This window comes from Melozone crissalis, unplaced genomic scaffold, assembly GCF_028551555.1.
Source record: "Melozone crissalis strain CALT ecotype California unplaced genomic scaffold, PUWL_Pcris_2 ptg000142l_1, whole genome shotgun sequence".
NCBI lineage: Eukaryota > Metazoa > Chordata > Aves > Passeriformes > Passerellidae > Melozone > Melozone crissalis.
This window is the reverse complement of record NW_026535914.1, coordinates 15,619-31,236: the sequence shown is the minus strand read 5'-3', so window position 1 is coordinate 31,236 and position 15,618 is coordinate 15,619.

Here is a 15,618-nt window from a genome sequence, read left to right as displayed (position 1 = left end):
TTTTGCAGAGCCTGGACAACCCTGCCCCACGATTTTAGGGCTTTCCCTGAGCCCAAGGACATGGTGTCCTCCGCCAGGGCTTTTGTACAATTATCCCACACGTCCGAATGTAGGACGTCCACGGGGCTTTCAATAGCCCCAAGCTTAATCAGTCTCGGCAAAGCGAGAGATAAATCCCTAAGTTTACATTCTATACCCCATTGTGCATGCATCTCTGTTACGACCTTCGCAATGGCTTCCATGGTCCACGCTGGTCCGGAGGCGTCCCTCCCGCTGTGGTCAGACCTGCTGCCAGCAGCCGCTGATCTCTGGCCAGGAGAGTTCCCGAACCCCGGGGGCTGCAGCAGTCCCGGGTTCGGCACCAATTTGTTGCCTTCTGATGCAAGGCAGGCGACCTGGTTCAGACGAACAGCACGGCAGCCCTCTCACTAGGGCCACTCGGGCCAATGACACACGCAGACATCAATGTGATGGACGGTAAAAAGGCGTTTATTATGTCGTCTCTTGGGTTTTTAGAGTCTAAGGGGTCTCTACGTCAGCATGGGTCTGTCTTTACCTTCTATGGTTAGTAAGAGGTGGACTGTTACTGGGTAGGGGATGGAAAGTTACTGGAATTTGGTTAGGCGGGTTACATTCCTATGTAAGTTTCTTATCTATGGGAGGCAGATGGTCTTATCTAAGGGGATCTGAGGGTCCTGGCTTTCCGTGACATCGCAAGATCTTCCGCAGCGCCTTTCCCTGTCTACCACAAGAGAGGCTAAAGACGAAGGTACGGTGCTCTGCAGAGCTAAGCACAGCTCCCGGGCCTCTTTCGGCAGAAGACACACACTGCAGAGCACTGTGAGCGGCAGAATCGTCTTTGCGCGAAGAAGCAGCTTCTTCGTCTCCGGGAGCCGGAGAGAGCGGCAACTTCGCAAAGGTGATGAAACAAGCTGTACAACACTGCGATTGTGTGCGCAGCTTGCCAACTGAGAGAAAACAGTACCTGACCACTCTCCTGCCTTTTCTAATCACATGAACATTCGATTGGAAGCTGTTTTGGACAACTTTCTTTCTTTTCTTGCAAAACACTCGGCAGACCTCCGTGCAGCCTCTAGAAGACGATGGGAGATGTTTTTTGTGCTGGCACAGTTTCTCCTTGCCAGACAGAGTGGAAAAGCTTTTTGCTAAGATGTAGACGAGAAGAGAGGCTAAAGACGAAGGTACGGTGCTCTGCAGAGCTAAGCACAGCTCCCGGGCCTCTTTCGGCAGAAGACAAACACTGCAGAGCACTGTGAGCGGCAGAATCGTCTTTGCGCGAAGAAGCAGCTTCTTCGTCTCCGGGAGCCGGAGAGAGCGGCAACTTCGCAAAGGTGATGAAACAAGCTGTACAACACTGCGATTGTGTGCGCAGCTTGCCAACTGAGAGAAAACAGTACCTGACCACTCTCCTGCCTTTTCTATTCACATGAATATTCGATTGCAAGCTGTTTTGGACAACTTTCTTTCTCTTCTTGCAAAACACTCGGCAGACCTCCGTGCAGCCTCTAGAACACGATAGGAGATGTTTTCTGTGCTGGCACAGTTTCTCCTTGCCAGACAGAGTGGAAAAGCTTTTTGCTAAGATGTAGACGAGAAGAGAGGCTAAAGACGAAGGTACGGTGCTCTGCAGAGCTAAGCACCGCTCCCGGGCGTCTTTCGGCAGAAGGCGCACACCGCAGAGCACTGTGAGTGGCAGAATCGTCTTTGCGCGAAGAAGCAGCTTCTTCGTCCAGGGAGCCGGAGAGAGCGGCAACTTCGCAAAGGTGATGAAACAAGCTGTACAACACTGCGATTGTGTGCGCAGCTTGCCAACTGAGAGAAAACAGTACCTGACCACTCTCCTGCCTTTTCTATTCACATGAACATTCGATTGCAAGCTGTTTTGGACAACTTTCTTTCTCTTCTTGCAAAACACTCAGCAGACCTCCGTGCAGCCTCTAGAACACGATGGGAGATGTTTTCTGTGCTGGCACAGTTTCTCCTTGCCAGACTGAGTGGAAAAGCTTTTTGCTAAGATGTAGACGAGAAGAGAGGCTAAAGACGAAGGTACGGTGCTCTGCAGATATAAGCACAGTTCCCGGGCCTCTTTCGGCAGAAGACACACACTGCAGAGCACTGTGAGCGGCAGAATCCTCTTTGCGCGAAGAAGCAGCTTCTTCGTCTCCGGGAGCCGGAGAGAGCGGCAACTTCGCAAAGGTGATGAAACAAGCTGTACAACACTGCGATTGTGTGTGCAGCTTGCCAACTGAGAGAAAACAGTACCTGACCACTCTCCTGCCTTTTCTAATCACATGAACATTCGATTGGAAGCTGTTTTGGACAACTTTCTTTCTCTTCTTGCAAAACACTCGGCAGACCTCCGTGCAGCCTCTAGAAGACGATGGGAGATGTTTTCTGTGCTGGCACAGTTTCTCCTTGCCAGACAGAGTGGAAAAGCTTTTTGCTAAGATGTAGACGAGAAGAGAGGCTAAAGACGAAGGTACGGTGCTCTGCAGAGCTAAGCACAGCTCCCGGGCCTCTTTCGGCAGAAGACACACACTGCAGAGCACTGTGAGCGGCAGAATCGTCTTTGCGCGAAGAAGCAGCTTCTTCGTCTCCGGGAGCCGGAGAGAGCGGCAACTTCGCAAAGGTGATGAAACAAGCTGTACAACACTGCGATTGTGTGCGCAGCTTGCCAACTGAGAGAAAACAGTACCTGACCACTCTCCTGCCTTTTCTAATCACATGAACATTCGATTGCAAGCTGTTTTGGACAACTTTCTTTCTCTTCTTGCAAAACACTCGGCAGACCTCCGTGCAGCCTCCAGAACACGATGGGAGATGTTTTCTGTGCTGGCAAAGTTTCTCCTTGCCAGACAGAGTGGAAAAGCTTTTTGCTAAGATGTAGACGAGAAGAGAGGCTAAAGACGAAGGTACGGTGCTCTGCAGAGCTAAGCACCGCTCCCGGGCCTCTTTCGGCAGAAGACACACACTGCAGAGCACTGTGAGCGGCAGAATCGTCTTTGCGCGAAGAAGCAGCTTCTTCGTCTCCGGGAGCCGGAGAGAGCGGCAACTTCGCAAAGGTGATGAAACAAGCTGTACAACACTGCGATTGTGTGCGCAGCTTGCCAACTGAGAGAAAACAATACCTGACCACTCTCCTGCCTTTTCTAATCACATGAACATTCGATTGCAAGCTGTTTTGGACAACTTTCTTTCTCTTCTTGCAAAACACTCGGCAGACCTCCGTGCAGCTTCTAGAACACGATGGGAGATATTTTCTGTGCTGGCACAGTTTCTCCTTGCCAGACAGACTGGAAAAGCTTTTTGCTAAGATGTAGACGAGAAGAGAGGCTAAAGACGAAGGTACGGTGCTCTGCAGAGCTAAGCACAGCTCCCGGGCCTCTTTCGGCAGAAGACACACACAGCAGAGCTCTGTGAGCGGCAGAATCGTCTTTGCGCGAAGAAGCAGCTTCTTCGTCTCCGGGAGCCGGAGAGAGCGGCAACTTCGCAAAGGTGATGAAACAAGCTGTACAACACTGCGATTGTGTGCGCAGCTTGCCAACTGAGAGAAAACAGTACCTGACCACTCTACTGCCTTTTCTATTCACATGAACATTCGATTGCCAGCTGTTTTGGACAACTTTCTTTCTCTTCTTGCAAAACACTCGGCAGACCTCCGTGCAGCCTCTAGAAGACGATGGGAGATGTTTTCTGTGCTGGCACAGTTTCTCCTTGCCAGACAGAGTGGAAAAGCTTTTTGCTAAGATGTAGACGAGAAGAGAGGCTAAAGACGAAGGTACGGTGCTCTGCAGAGCTAAGCACCGCTCCCGGACCTCTTTCGGCAGAAGCCGCACACCACAGAGCACTGTGAGCGGCAGAATCGTCTTAGCGCGAAGAAGCAGCTTCTTCGTCCCCCGGAGCCGGAGAGAGCGGCAACTTCGCAAAGGTGATGAAACAAGCTGTACAACACTGCGATTGTGTGCGCAGCTTGCCAACTGAGAGAAAACAGTACCTGACCACTCTACTGTCTTTTCTATTCACATGAACATTCGATTGCCAGCTGTTTTGGACAACTTTCTTTCTCTTCTTGCAAAACATTCGGCAGACCTCCGTGCAGCCTCTAGAACACGATGGGAGATGTTTTTTGTGCTGGCACAGTTTCTCCTTGCCAGACAGAGTGGAAAAGCTTTTTGCTAATATGTAGACGAGAAGAGAGGCTAAAGACGAAGGTACGGTGCTCTGCAGAGCTAAGCACAGCTCCCGGGCCTCTTTCGGCAGAAGACACACACTGCAGAGCACTGTGAGCGGCAGAATCGTCTTTGCGCGAAGAAGCAGCTTCTTCGTCCGGGGGGCCGGAGAGAGCGGCAACTTCGCAAAGGTGATGAAACAAGCTGTACAACACTGCGATTGTGTGCGCAGCTTGCCAACTGAGAGAAAACAGTACCTGACCACTCTCCTGCCTTTTCTATTCACATGAACATTCGATTGCAAGCTGTTTTGGACAACTTTCTTTCTCTTCTTGCAAAACACTCGGCAGACCTCCGTGCAGCCTCTAGAAGACGATGGGAGATGTTTTCTGTGCTGGCACAGTTTCTCCTTGCCAGACTGAGTGGAAAAGCTTTTTGCTAAGATGTAGACGAGAAGAGAGGCTAAAGACGAAGGTACGGTGGTCTGCAGAGATAAGCACAGTTCCCGGGCCTCTTTCGGCAGAAGACACACACTGCAGAGCACTGTGAGCGGCAGAATCATCTTTGCGCGAAGAAGCAGCTTCTTCGTCTCCGGGAGCCGGAGAGAGCGGCAACTTCGCAAAGGTGATGAAACAAGCTGTACAACACTGCGATTGTGTGCGCAGCTTGCCAACTGAGAGAAAACAGTACCTGACCACTCTCCTGCCTTTTCTATTCACATGAACATTCGATTGCAAGCTGTTTTGGACAACTTTCTTTCTCTTCTTGCAAAACACTCGGCAGACCTCCGTGCAGCCTCTAGAAGACGATGGGAGATGTTTTCTGTGCTGGCACAGTTTCTCCTTGCCAGACAGAGTGGAAAAGCTTTTTGCTAAGATGTAGACGAGAAGAGAGGCTAAAGACGAAGGTACGGTGCTCTGCAGAGCTAAGCACAGCTCCCGGGCCTCTTTCGGCAGAAGACTCACACTGCAGAGCACTGTGAGCGGCAGAATCGTCTTTGCGCGAAGAAGCAGCTTCTTCGTCTCCGGGAGCCGGAGAGAGCGGCAACTTCGCAAAGGTGATGAAACAAGCTGTACAACACTGCGATTGTGTGCGCAGCTTGCCAACTGAGAGAAAACAGTACCTGACCACTCTCCTGCCTTTTCTATACACATGAATATTCGATTGCAAGCTGTTTTGGACAACTTTCTTTCTCTTCTTGCAAAACACTCGGCAGACCTCCGTGCAGCTTCTAGAACACGATGGGAGATGTTTTCTGTGCTGGCACAGTTTCTCCTTGCCAGACAGAGTGGAAAAGCTTTTTGCTAAGATGTAGACGAGAAGAGAGGCTAAAGACGAAGGTACGGTGCTCTGCAGAGCTAAGCACAGCTCCCGGGCCTCTTTCGGCAGAAGACACACACTGCAGAGCACTGTGAGCGGCAGAATCGTCTTTGCGCGAAGAAGCAGCTTCTTCGTCTCCGGGAGCCGGAGAGAGCGGCACCTTCGCAAAGGTGATGAAACAAGCTGTACAACACTGCGATTGTGTGCGCAGCTTGCCAACTGAGAGAAAACAGTACCTGACCACTCTCCTGCCTTTTCTATTCACATGAACATTCGATTGCAAGCTGTTTTGGACAACTTTCTTTCTCTTCTTGCAAAACACTCGGCAGACCTCCGTGCAGCTTCTAGAACACGATGGGAGATGTTTTCTGTGCTGGCACAGTTTCTCCTTGCCAGACAGAGTGGAAAAGCTTTTTGCTAAGATGTAGACGAGAAGAGAGGCTAAAGACGAAGGTACGGTGCTCTGCAGAGCTAAGCACAGCTCCCGGGCCTCTTTCGGCAGAAGACACACACTGCAGAGCACTGTGAGCGGCAGAATCGTCTTTGCGCGAAGAAGCAGCTTCTTCGTCTCCGGGAGCCGGAGAGAGCGGCAACTTCGCAAAGGTGATGAAACAAGCTGTACAACACTGCGATTGTGTGCGCAGCTTGCCAACTGAGAGAAAACAGTACCTGACCACTCTCCTGCCTTTTGTAATCACATGAACATTCGATTGCAAGCTGTTTTGGACAACTTTCTTTCTCTTCTTGCAAAACACTCGGCAGACCTCCGTGCAGCTTCTAGAACACGATGGGAGATGTTTTCTGTGCTGGCACAGTTTCTCCTTGCCAGACAGAGTGGAAAAGCTTTTTGCTAAGATGTAGACGAGAAGAGAGGCTAAAGACGAAGGTACGGTGCTCTGCAGAGCTAAGCACCGCTCCCGGACCTCTTTCGGCAGAAGCCGCACACCACAGAGCACTGTGAGCGGCAGAATCGTCTTAGCGCGAAGAAGCAGCTTCTTCGTCCCCCGGAGCCGGAGAGAGCGGCAACTTCGCAAAGGTGATGAAACAAGCTGTACAACACTGCGATTGTGTGCGCAGCTTGCCAACTGAGACAAAACAGTACCTGACCACTCTCCTGCCTTTTCTAATCACATGAACATTCGATTGGAAGCTGTTTTGGACAACTTTCTTTCTCTTCTTGCAAAACACTCGGCAGACCTCCGTGCAGCCTCTAGAACACGATGGGAGATGTTTTCTGTGCTGGCACAGTTTCTCCTTGCCAGACAGAGTGGAAAAGCTTTTTGCTAAGATTTAGACAAGAGCAGACGCTAAAGACGAAGGTACGGTGCTCTGCAGAGCTAAGCACAGCTCCCGGGCCTCTTTCGGCAGAAGACAAACACTGCAGAGCACTGTGAGCGGCAGAATCGTCTTTGCGCGAAGAAGCAGCTTCTTCGTCTCCGGGAGCCGGAGAGAGCGGCAACTTCGCAAAGGTGATGAAACAAGCTGTACAACACTGCGATTGTGTGCGCAGCTTGCCAACTGAGAGAAAACAGTACCTGACCACTCTCCTGCCTTTTCTATTCACATGAACATTCGATTGCAAGCTGTTTTGGACAACTTTCTTTCTCTTCTTGCAAAACACTCGGCAGACCTCCGTGCAGCCTCTAGAAGACGATGGGAGATGTTTTCTGTGCTGGCACAGTTTCTCCTTGCCAGACAGAGTGGAAAAGCTTTTTGCTAAGATGTAGACGAGAAGAGAGGCTAAAGACGAAGGTACGGTGCTCTGCAGAGCTAAGCACCGCTCCCGGACCTCTTTCGGCAGAAGGCGCACACCGCAGAGCACTGTGAGCGGCAGAATCGTCTTAGCGCGAAGAAGCAGCTTCTTCGTCCCCCGGAGCCGGAGAGAGCGGCAACTTCGCAAAGGTGATGAAACAAGCTGTACAACACTGCGATTGTGTGCGCAGCTTGCCAACTGAGAGAAAACAGTACCTGACCACTCTCCTGCCTTTTCTATTCACATGAACATTCGATTGCAAGCTGTTTTGGACAACTTTCTTTCTCTTCTTGCAAAACACTCGGCAGACCTCCGTGCAGCCTCTAGAACACGATGGGAGATGTTTTTTGTGCTGGCAAAGTTTCTCCTTGCCAGACAGAGTGGAAAAGCTTTTTGCTAAGATGTAGACGAGAAGAGAGGCTAAAGACGAAGGTACGGTGCTCTGCAGAGCTAAGCACAGCTCCCGGACCTCCTTCGGCAGAAGCCGCACACCGCAGAGCACTGTGAGCGGCAGAATCGTCTTAGCGCGAAGAAGCAGCTTCTTCGTCTCCGGGAGCCGGAGAGAGCGGCAACTTCGCAAAGGTGATGAAACAAGCTGTACAACACTGCGATTGTGTGCGCAGCTTGCCAACTGAGAGAAAACAGTACCTGACCACTCTCCTGCCTTTTCTAATCACATGAACATTCGATTGGAAGCTGTTTTGGACAACTTTCTTTCTCTTCTTGCAAAACACTCGGCAGACCTCCGTGCAGCCTCTAGAACACGATGGGAGATGTTTTCTGTGCTGGCACAGTTTCTCCTTGCCAGACAGAGTGGAAAAGCTTTTTGCTAAGATGTAGACAAGAGCAGACGCTAAAGACGAAGGTACGGTGCTCTGCAGAGCTAAGCACAGCTCCCGGGCCTCTTTCGGCAGAAGACACACACAGCAGAGCTCTGTGAGCGGCAGAATCGTCTTTGCGCGAAGAAGCAGCTTCTTCGTCTCCGGGAGCCGGAGAGAGCGGCACCTTCGCAAAGGTGATGAAACAAGCTGTACAACACTGCGATTGTGTGCGCAGCTTGCCAACTGAGAGAAAACAGTACCTGACCACTCTCCTGCCTTTTCTATTCACATGAACATTCGATTGCAAGCTGTTTTGGACAACTTTCTTTCTCTTCTTGCAAAACACTCGGCAGACCTCCGTGCAGCTTCTAGAACACGATGGGAGATGTTTTCTGTGCTGGCACAGTTTCTCCTTGCCAGACAGAGTGGAAAAGCTTTTTGCTAAGATGTAGACGAGAAGAGAGGCTAAAGACGAAGGTACGGTGCTCTGCAGAGCTAAGCACAGCTCCCGGGCCTCTTTCGGCAGAAGACACACACTGCAGAGCACTGTGAGCGGCAGAATCGTCTTTGCGCGAAGAAGCAGCTTCTTCGTCTCCGGGAGCCGGAGAGAGCGGCAACTTCGCAAAGGTGATGAAACAAGCTGTACAACACTGCGATTGTGTGCGCAGCTTGCCAACTGAGAGAAAACAGTACCTGACCACTCTCCTGCCTTTTGTAATCACATGAACATTCGATTGCAAGCTGTTTTGGACAACTTTCTTTCTCTTCTTGCAAAACACTCGGCAGACCTCCGTGCAGCTTCTAGAACACGATGGGAGATGTTTTCTGTGCTGGCACAGTTTCTCCTTGCCAGACAGAGTGGAAAAGCTTTTTGCTAAGATGTAGACGAGAAGAGAGGCTAAAGACGAAGGTACGGTGCTCTGCAGAGCTAAGCACCGCTCCCGGACCTCTTTCGGCAGAAGCCGCACACCACAGAGCACTGTGAGCGGCAGAATCGTCTTAGCGCGAAGAAGCAGCTTCTTCGTCCCCCGGAGCCGGAGAGAGCGGCAACTTCGCAAAGGTGATGAAACAAGCTGTACAACACTGCGATTGTGTGCGCAGCTTGCCAACTGAGACAAAACAGTACCTGACCACTCTCCTGCCTTTTCTAATCACATGAACATTCGATTGGAAGCTGTTTTGGACAACTTTCTTTCTCTTCTTGCAAAACACTCGGCAGACCTCCGTGCAGCCTCTAGAACACGATGGGAGATGTTTTCTGTGCTGGCACAGTTTCTCCTTGCCAGACAGAGTGGAAAAGCTTTTTGCTAAGATTTAGACAAGAGCAGACGCTAAAGACGAAGGTACGGTGCTCTGCAGAGCTAAGCACAGCTCCCGGGCCTCTTTCGGCAGAAGACAAACACTGCAGAGCACTGTGAGCGGCAGAATCGTCTTTGCGCGAAGAAGCAGCTTCTTCGTCTCCGGGAGCCGGAGAGAGCGGCAACTTCGCAAAGGTGATGAAACAAGCTGTACAACACTGCGATTGTGTGCGCAGCTTGCCAACTGAGAGAAAACAGTACCTGACCACTCTCCTGCCTTTTCTATTCACATGAACATTCGATTGCAAGCTGTTTTGGACAACTTTCTTTCTCTTCTTGCAAAACACTCGGCAGACCTCCGTGCAGCCTCTAGAAGACGATGGGAGATGTTTTCTGTGCTGGCACAGTTTCTCCTTGCCAGACAGAGTGGAAAAGCTTTTTGCTAAGATGTAGACGAGAAGAGAGGCTAAAGACGAAGGTACGGTGCTCTGCAGAGCTAAGCACCGCTCCCGGACCTCTTTCGGCAGAAGGCGCACACCGCAGAGCACTGTGAGCGGCAGAATCGTCTTAGCGCGAAGAAGCAGCTTCTTCGTCCCCCGGAGCCGGAGAGAGCGGCAACTTCGCAAAGGTGATGAAACAAGCTGTACAACACTGCGATTGTGTGCGCAGCTTGCCAACTGAGAGAAAACAGTACCTGACCACTCTCCTGCCTTTTCTATTCACATGAACATTCGATTGCAAGCTGTTTTGGACAACTTTCTTTCTCTTCTTGCAAAACACTCGGCAGACCTCCGTGCAGCCTCTAGAACACGATGGGAGATGTTTTTTGTGCTGGCAAAGTTTCTCCTTGCCAGACAGAGTGGAAAAGCTTTTTGCTAAGATGTAGACGAGAAGAGAGGCTAAAGACGAAGGTACGGTGCTCTGCAGAGCTAAGCACAGCTCCCGGACCTCCTTCGGCAGAAGCCGCACACCGCAGAGCACTGTGAGCGGCAGAATCGTCTTTGCGCGAAGAAGCAGCTTCTTCGTCTCCGGGAGCCGGAGAGAGCGGCAACTTCGCAAAGGTGATGAAACAAGCTGTACAACACTGCGATTGTGTGCGCAGCTTGCCAACTGAGAGAAAACAGTACCTGACCACTCTCCTGCCTTTTCTAATCACATGAACATTCGATTGGAAGCTGTTTTGGACAACTTTCTTTCTCTTCTTGCAAAACACTCGGCAGACCTCCGTGCAGCCTCTAGAACACGATGGGAGATGTTTTCTGTGCTGGCACAGTTTCTCCTTGCCAGACAGAGTGGAAAAGCTTTTTGCTAAGATGTAGACAAGAGCAGACGCTAAAGACGAAGGTACGGTGCTCTGCAGAGCTAAGCACAGCTCCCGGGCCTCTTTCGGCAGAAGACACACACAGCAGAGCTCTGTGAGCGGCAGAATCGTCTTTGCGCGAAGAAGCAGCTTCTTCGTCTCCGGGAGCCGGAGAGAGCGGCAACTTCGCAAAGGTGATGAAACAAGCTGTACAACACTGCGATTGTGTGCGCAGCTTGCCAACTGAGAGAAAACAATACCTGACCACTCTCCTGCCTTTTCTATTCACATGAACATTCGATTGCAAGCTGTTTTGGACAACTTTCTTTCTCTTCTTGCAAAACACTCGGCAGACCTCCGTGCAGCTTCTAGAACACGATGGGAGATATTTTCTGTGCTGGCACAGTTTCTCCTTGCCAGACAGACTGGAAAAGATTTTTGCTAAGATGTAGACGAGAAGAGAGGCTAAAGACGAAGGTACGGTGCTCTGCAGAGCTAAGCACAGCTCCCGGGCCTCTTTCGGCAGAAGACACACACAGCAGAGCTCTGTGAGCGGCAGAATCGTCTTTGCGCGAAGAAGCAGCTTCTTCGTCTCCGGGAGCCGGAGAGAGCGGCAACTTCGCAAAGGTGATGAAACAAGCTGTACAACACTGCGATTGTGTGCGCAGCTTGCCAACTGAGAGAAAACAGTACCTGACCACTCTACTGCCTTTTCTATTCACATGAACATTCGATTGCCAGCTGTTTTGGACAACTTTCTTTCTCTTCTTGCAAAACACTCGGCAGACCTCCGTGCAGCCTCTAGAAGACGATGGGAGATGTTTTCTGTGCTGGCACAGTTTCTCCTTGCCAGACAGAGTGGAAAAGCTTTTTGCTAAGATGTAGACGAGAAGAGAGGCTAAAGACGAAGGTACGGTGCTCTGCAGAGCTAAGCACCGCTCCCGGACCTCTTTCGGCAGAAGCCGCACACCACAGAGCACTGTGAGCGGCAGAATCGTCTTAGCGCGAAGAAGCAGCTTCTTCGTCCCCCGGAGCCGGAGAGAGCGGCAACTTCGCAAAGGTGATGAAACAAGCTGTACAACACTGCGATTGTGTGCGCAGCTTGCCAACTGAGAGAAAACAGTACCTGACCACTCTACTGTCTTTTCTATTCACATGAACATTCGATTGCCAGCTGTTTTGGACAACTTTCTTTCTCTTCTTGCAAAACATTCGGCAGACCTCCGTGCAGCCTCTAGAACACGATGGGAGATGTTTTTTGTGCTGGCACAGTTTCTCCTTGCCAGACAGAGTGGAAAAGCTTTTTGCTAATATGTAGACGAGAAGAGAGGCTAAAGACGAAGGTACGGTGCTCTGCAGAGCTAAGCACAGCTCCCGGGCCTCTTTCGGCAGAAGACACACACTGCAGAGCACTGTGAGCGGCAGAATCGTCTTTGCGCGAAGAAGCAGCTTCTTCGTCCGGGGGGCCGGAGAGAGCGGCAACTTCGCAAAGGTGATGAAACAAGCTGTACAACACTGCGATTGTGTGCGCAGCTTGCCAACTGAGAGAAAACAGTACCTGACCACTCTCCTGCCTTTTCTATTCACATGAACATTCGATTGCAAGCTGTTTTGGACAACTTTCTTTCTCTTCTTGCAAAACACTCGGCAGACCTCCGTGCAGCCTCTAGAAGACGATGGGAGATGTTTTCTGTGCTGGCACAGTTTCTCCTTGCCAGACTGAGTGGAAAAGCTTTTTGCTAAGATGTAGACGAGAAGAGAGGCTAAAGACGAAGGTACGGTGGTCTGCAGAGATAAGCACAGTTCCCGGGCCTCTTTCGGCAGAAGACACACACTGCAGAGCACTGTGAGCGGCAGAATCATCTTTGCGCGAAGAAGCAGCTTCTTCGTCTCCGGGAGCCGGAGAGAGCGGCAACTTCGCAAAGGTGATGAAACAAGCTGTACAACACTGCGATTGTGTGCGCAGCTTGCCAACTGAGAGAAAACAGTACCTGACCACTCTCCTGCCTTTTCTATTCACATGAACATTCGATTGCAAGCTGTTTTGGACAACTTTCTTTCTCTTCTTGCAAAACACTCGGCAGACCTCCGTGCAGCCTCTAGAAGACGATGGGAGATGTTTTCTGTGCTGGCACAGTTTCTCCTTGCCAGACAGAGTGGAAAAGCTTTTTGCTAAGATGTAGACGAGAAGAGAGGCTAAAGACGAAGGTACGGTGCTCTGCAGAGCTAAGCACAGCTCCCGGGCCTCTTTCGGCAGAAGACTCACACTGCAGAGCACTGTGAGCGGCAGAATCGTCTTTGCGCGAAGAAGCAGCTTCTTCGTCTCCGGGAGCCGGAGAGAGCGGCAACTTCGCAAAGGTGATGAAACAAGCTGTACAACACTGCGATTGTGTGCGCAGCTTGCCAACTGAGAGAAAACAGTACCTGACCACTCTCCTGCCTTTTCTATACACATGAATATTCGATTGCAAGCTGTTTTGGACAACTTTCTTTCTCTTCTTGCAAAACACTCGGCAGACCTCCGTGCAGCTTCTAGAACACGATGGGAGATGTTTTCTGTGCTGGCACAGTTTCTCCTTGCCAGACAGAGTGGAAAAGCTTTTTGCTAAGATGTAGACGAGAAGAGAGGCTAAAGACGAAGGTACGGTGCTCTGCAGAGCTAAGCACAGCTCCCGGGCCTCTTTCGGCAGAAGACACACACTGCAGAGCACTGTGAGCGGCAGAATCGTCTTTGCGCGAAGAAGCAGCTTCTTCGTCTCCGGGAGCCGGAGAGAGCGGCACCTTCGCAAAGGTGATGAAACAAGCTGTACAACACTGCGATTGTGTGCGCAGCTTGCCAACTGAGAGAAAACAGTACCTGACCACTCTCCTGCCTTTTCTATTCACATGAACATTCGATTGCAAGCTGTTTTGGACAACTTTCTTTCTCTTCTTGCAAAACACTCGGCAGACCTCCGTGCAGCTTCTAGAACACGATGGGAGATGTTTTCTGTGCTGGCACAGTTTCTCCTTGCCAGACAGAGTGGAAAAGCTTTTTGCTAAGATGTAGACGAGAAGAGAGGCTAAAGACGAAGGTACGGTGCTCTGCAGAGCTAAGCACAGCTCCCGGGCCTCTTTCGGCAGAAGACACACACTGCAGAGCACTGTGAGCGGCAGAATCGTCTTTGCGCGAAGAAGCAGCTTCTTCGTCTCCGGGAGCCGGAGAGAGCGGCAACTTCGCAAAGGTGATGAAACAAGCTGTACAACACTGCGATTGTGTGCGCAGCTTGCCAACTGAGAGAAAACAGTACCTGACCACTCTCCTGCCTTTTGTAATCACATGAACATTCGATTGCAAGCTGTTTTGGACAACTTTCTTTCTCTTCTTGCAAAACACTCGGCAGACCTCCGTGCAGCCTCTAGAAGACGATGGGAGATGTTTTCTGTGCTGGCACAGTTTCTCCTTGCCAGACAGAGTGGAAAAGCTTTTTGCTAAGATGTAGACGAGAAGAGAGGCTAAAGACGAAGGTACGGTGCTCTGCAGAGCTAAGCACCGCTCCCGGACCTCTTTCGGCAGAAGCCGCACACCACAGAGCACTGTGAGCGGCAGAATCGTCTTAGCGCGAAGAAGCAGCTTCTTCGTCCCCCGGAGCCGGAGAGAGCGGCAACTTCGCAAAGGTGATGAAACAAGCTGTACAACACTGCGATTGTGTGCGCAGCTTGCCAACTGAGAGAAAACAGTACCTGACCACTCTCCTGCCTTTTCTATTCACATGAACATTCGATTGCAAGCTGTTTTGGACAACTTTCTTTCTCTTCTTGCAAAACACTCGGCAGACCTCCGTGCAGCCTCTAGAACACGATGGGAGATGTTTTTTGTGCTGGCACAGTTTCTCCTTGCCAGACAGAGTGGAAAAGCTTTTTGCTAAGATGTAGACGAGAAGAGAGGCTAAAGACGAAGGTACGGTGCTCTGCAGAGCTAAGCACAGCTCCCGGACCTCTTTCGGCAGAAGGCGCACACCGCAGAGCACTGTGAGCGGCAGAATCGTCTTTGCGCGAAGAAGCAGCTTCTTCGTCTCCGGGAGCCGGAGAGAGCGGCAACTTCGCAAAGGTGATGAAACAAGCTGTACAACACTGCGATTGTGTGCGCAGCTTGCCAACTGAGACAAAACAGTACCTGACCACTCTCCTGCCTTTTCTAATCACATGAACATTCGATTGGAAGCTGTTTTGGACAACTTTCTTTCTCTTCTTGCAAAACACTCGGCAGACCTCCGTGCAGCCTCTAGAACACGATGGGAGATGTTTTCTGTGCTGGCACAGTTTCTCCTTGCCAGACAGAGTGGAAAAGCTTTTTGCTAGGATTTAGACAAGAGCAGACGCTAAAGACGAAGGTACGGTGCTCTGCAGAGCTAAGCACAGCTCCCGGGCCTCTTTCGGCAGAAGACAAACACTGCAGAGCACTGTGAGCGGCAGAATCGTCTTTGCGCGAAGAAGCAGCTTCTTCGTCTCCGGGAGCCGGAGAGAGCGGCAACTTCGCAAAGGTGATGAAACAAGCTGTACAACACTGCGATTGTGTGCGCAGCTTGCCAACTGAGAGAAAACAGTACCTGACCACTCTCCTGCCTTTTCTATTCACATGAACATTCGATTGCAAGCTGTTTTGGACAACTTTCTTTCTCTTCTTGCAAAACACTCGGCAGACCTCCGTGCAGCCTCTAGAAGACGATGGGAGATGTTTTCTGTGCTGGCACAGTTTCTCCTTGCCAGACAGAGTGGAAAAGCTTTTTGCTAAGATGTAGACGAGAAGAGAGGCTAAAGACGAAGGTACGGTGCTCTGCAGAGCTAAGCACCGCTCCCGGACCTCTTTCGGCAGAAGGCGCACACCGCAGAGCACTGTGAGCGGCAGAATCGTCTATGCGCGAAGAAGCAGCTTCTTCGTCCCCCGGAGCCGGAG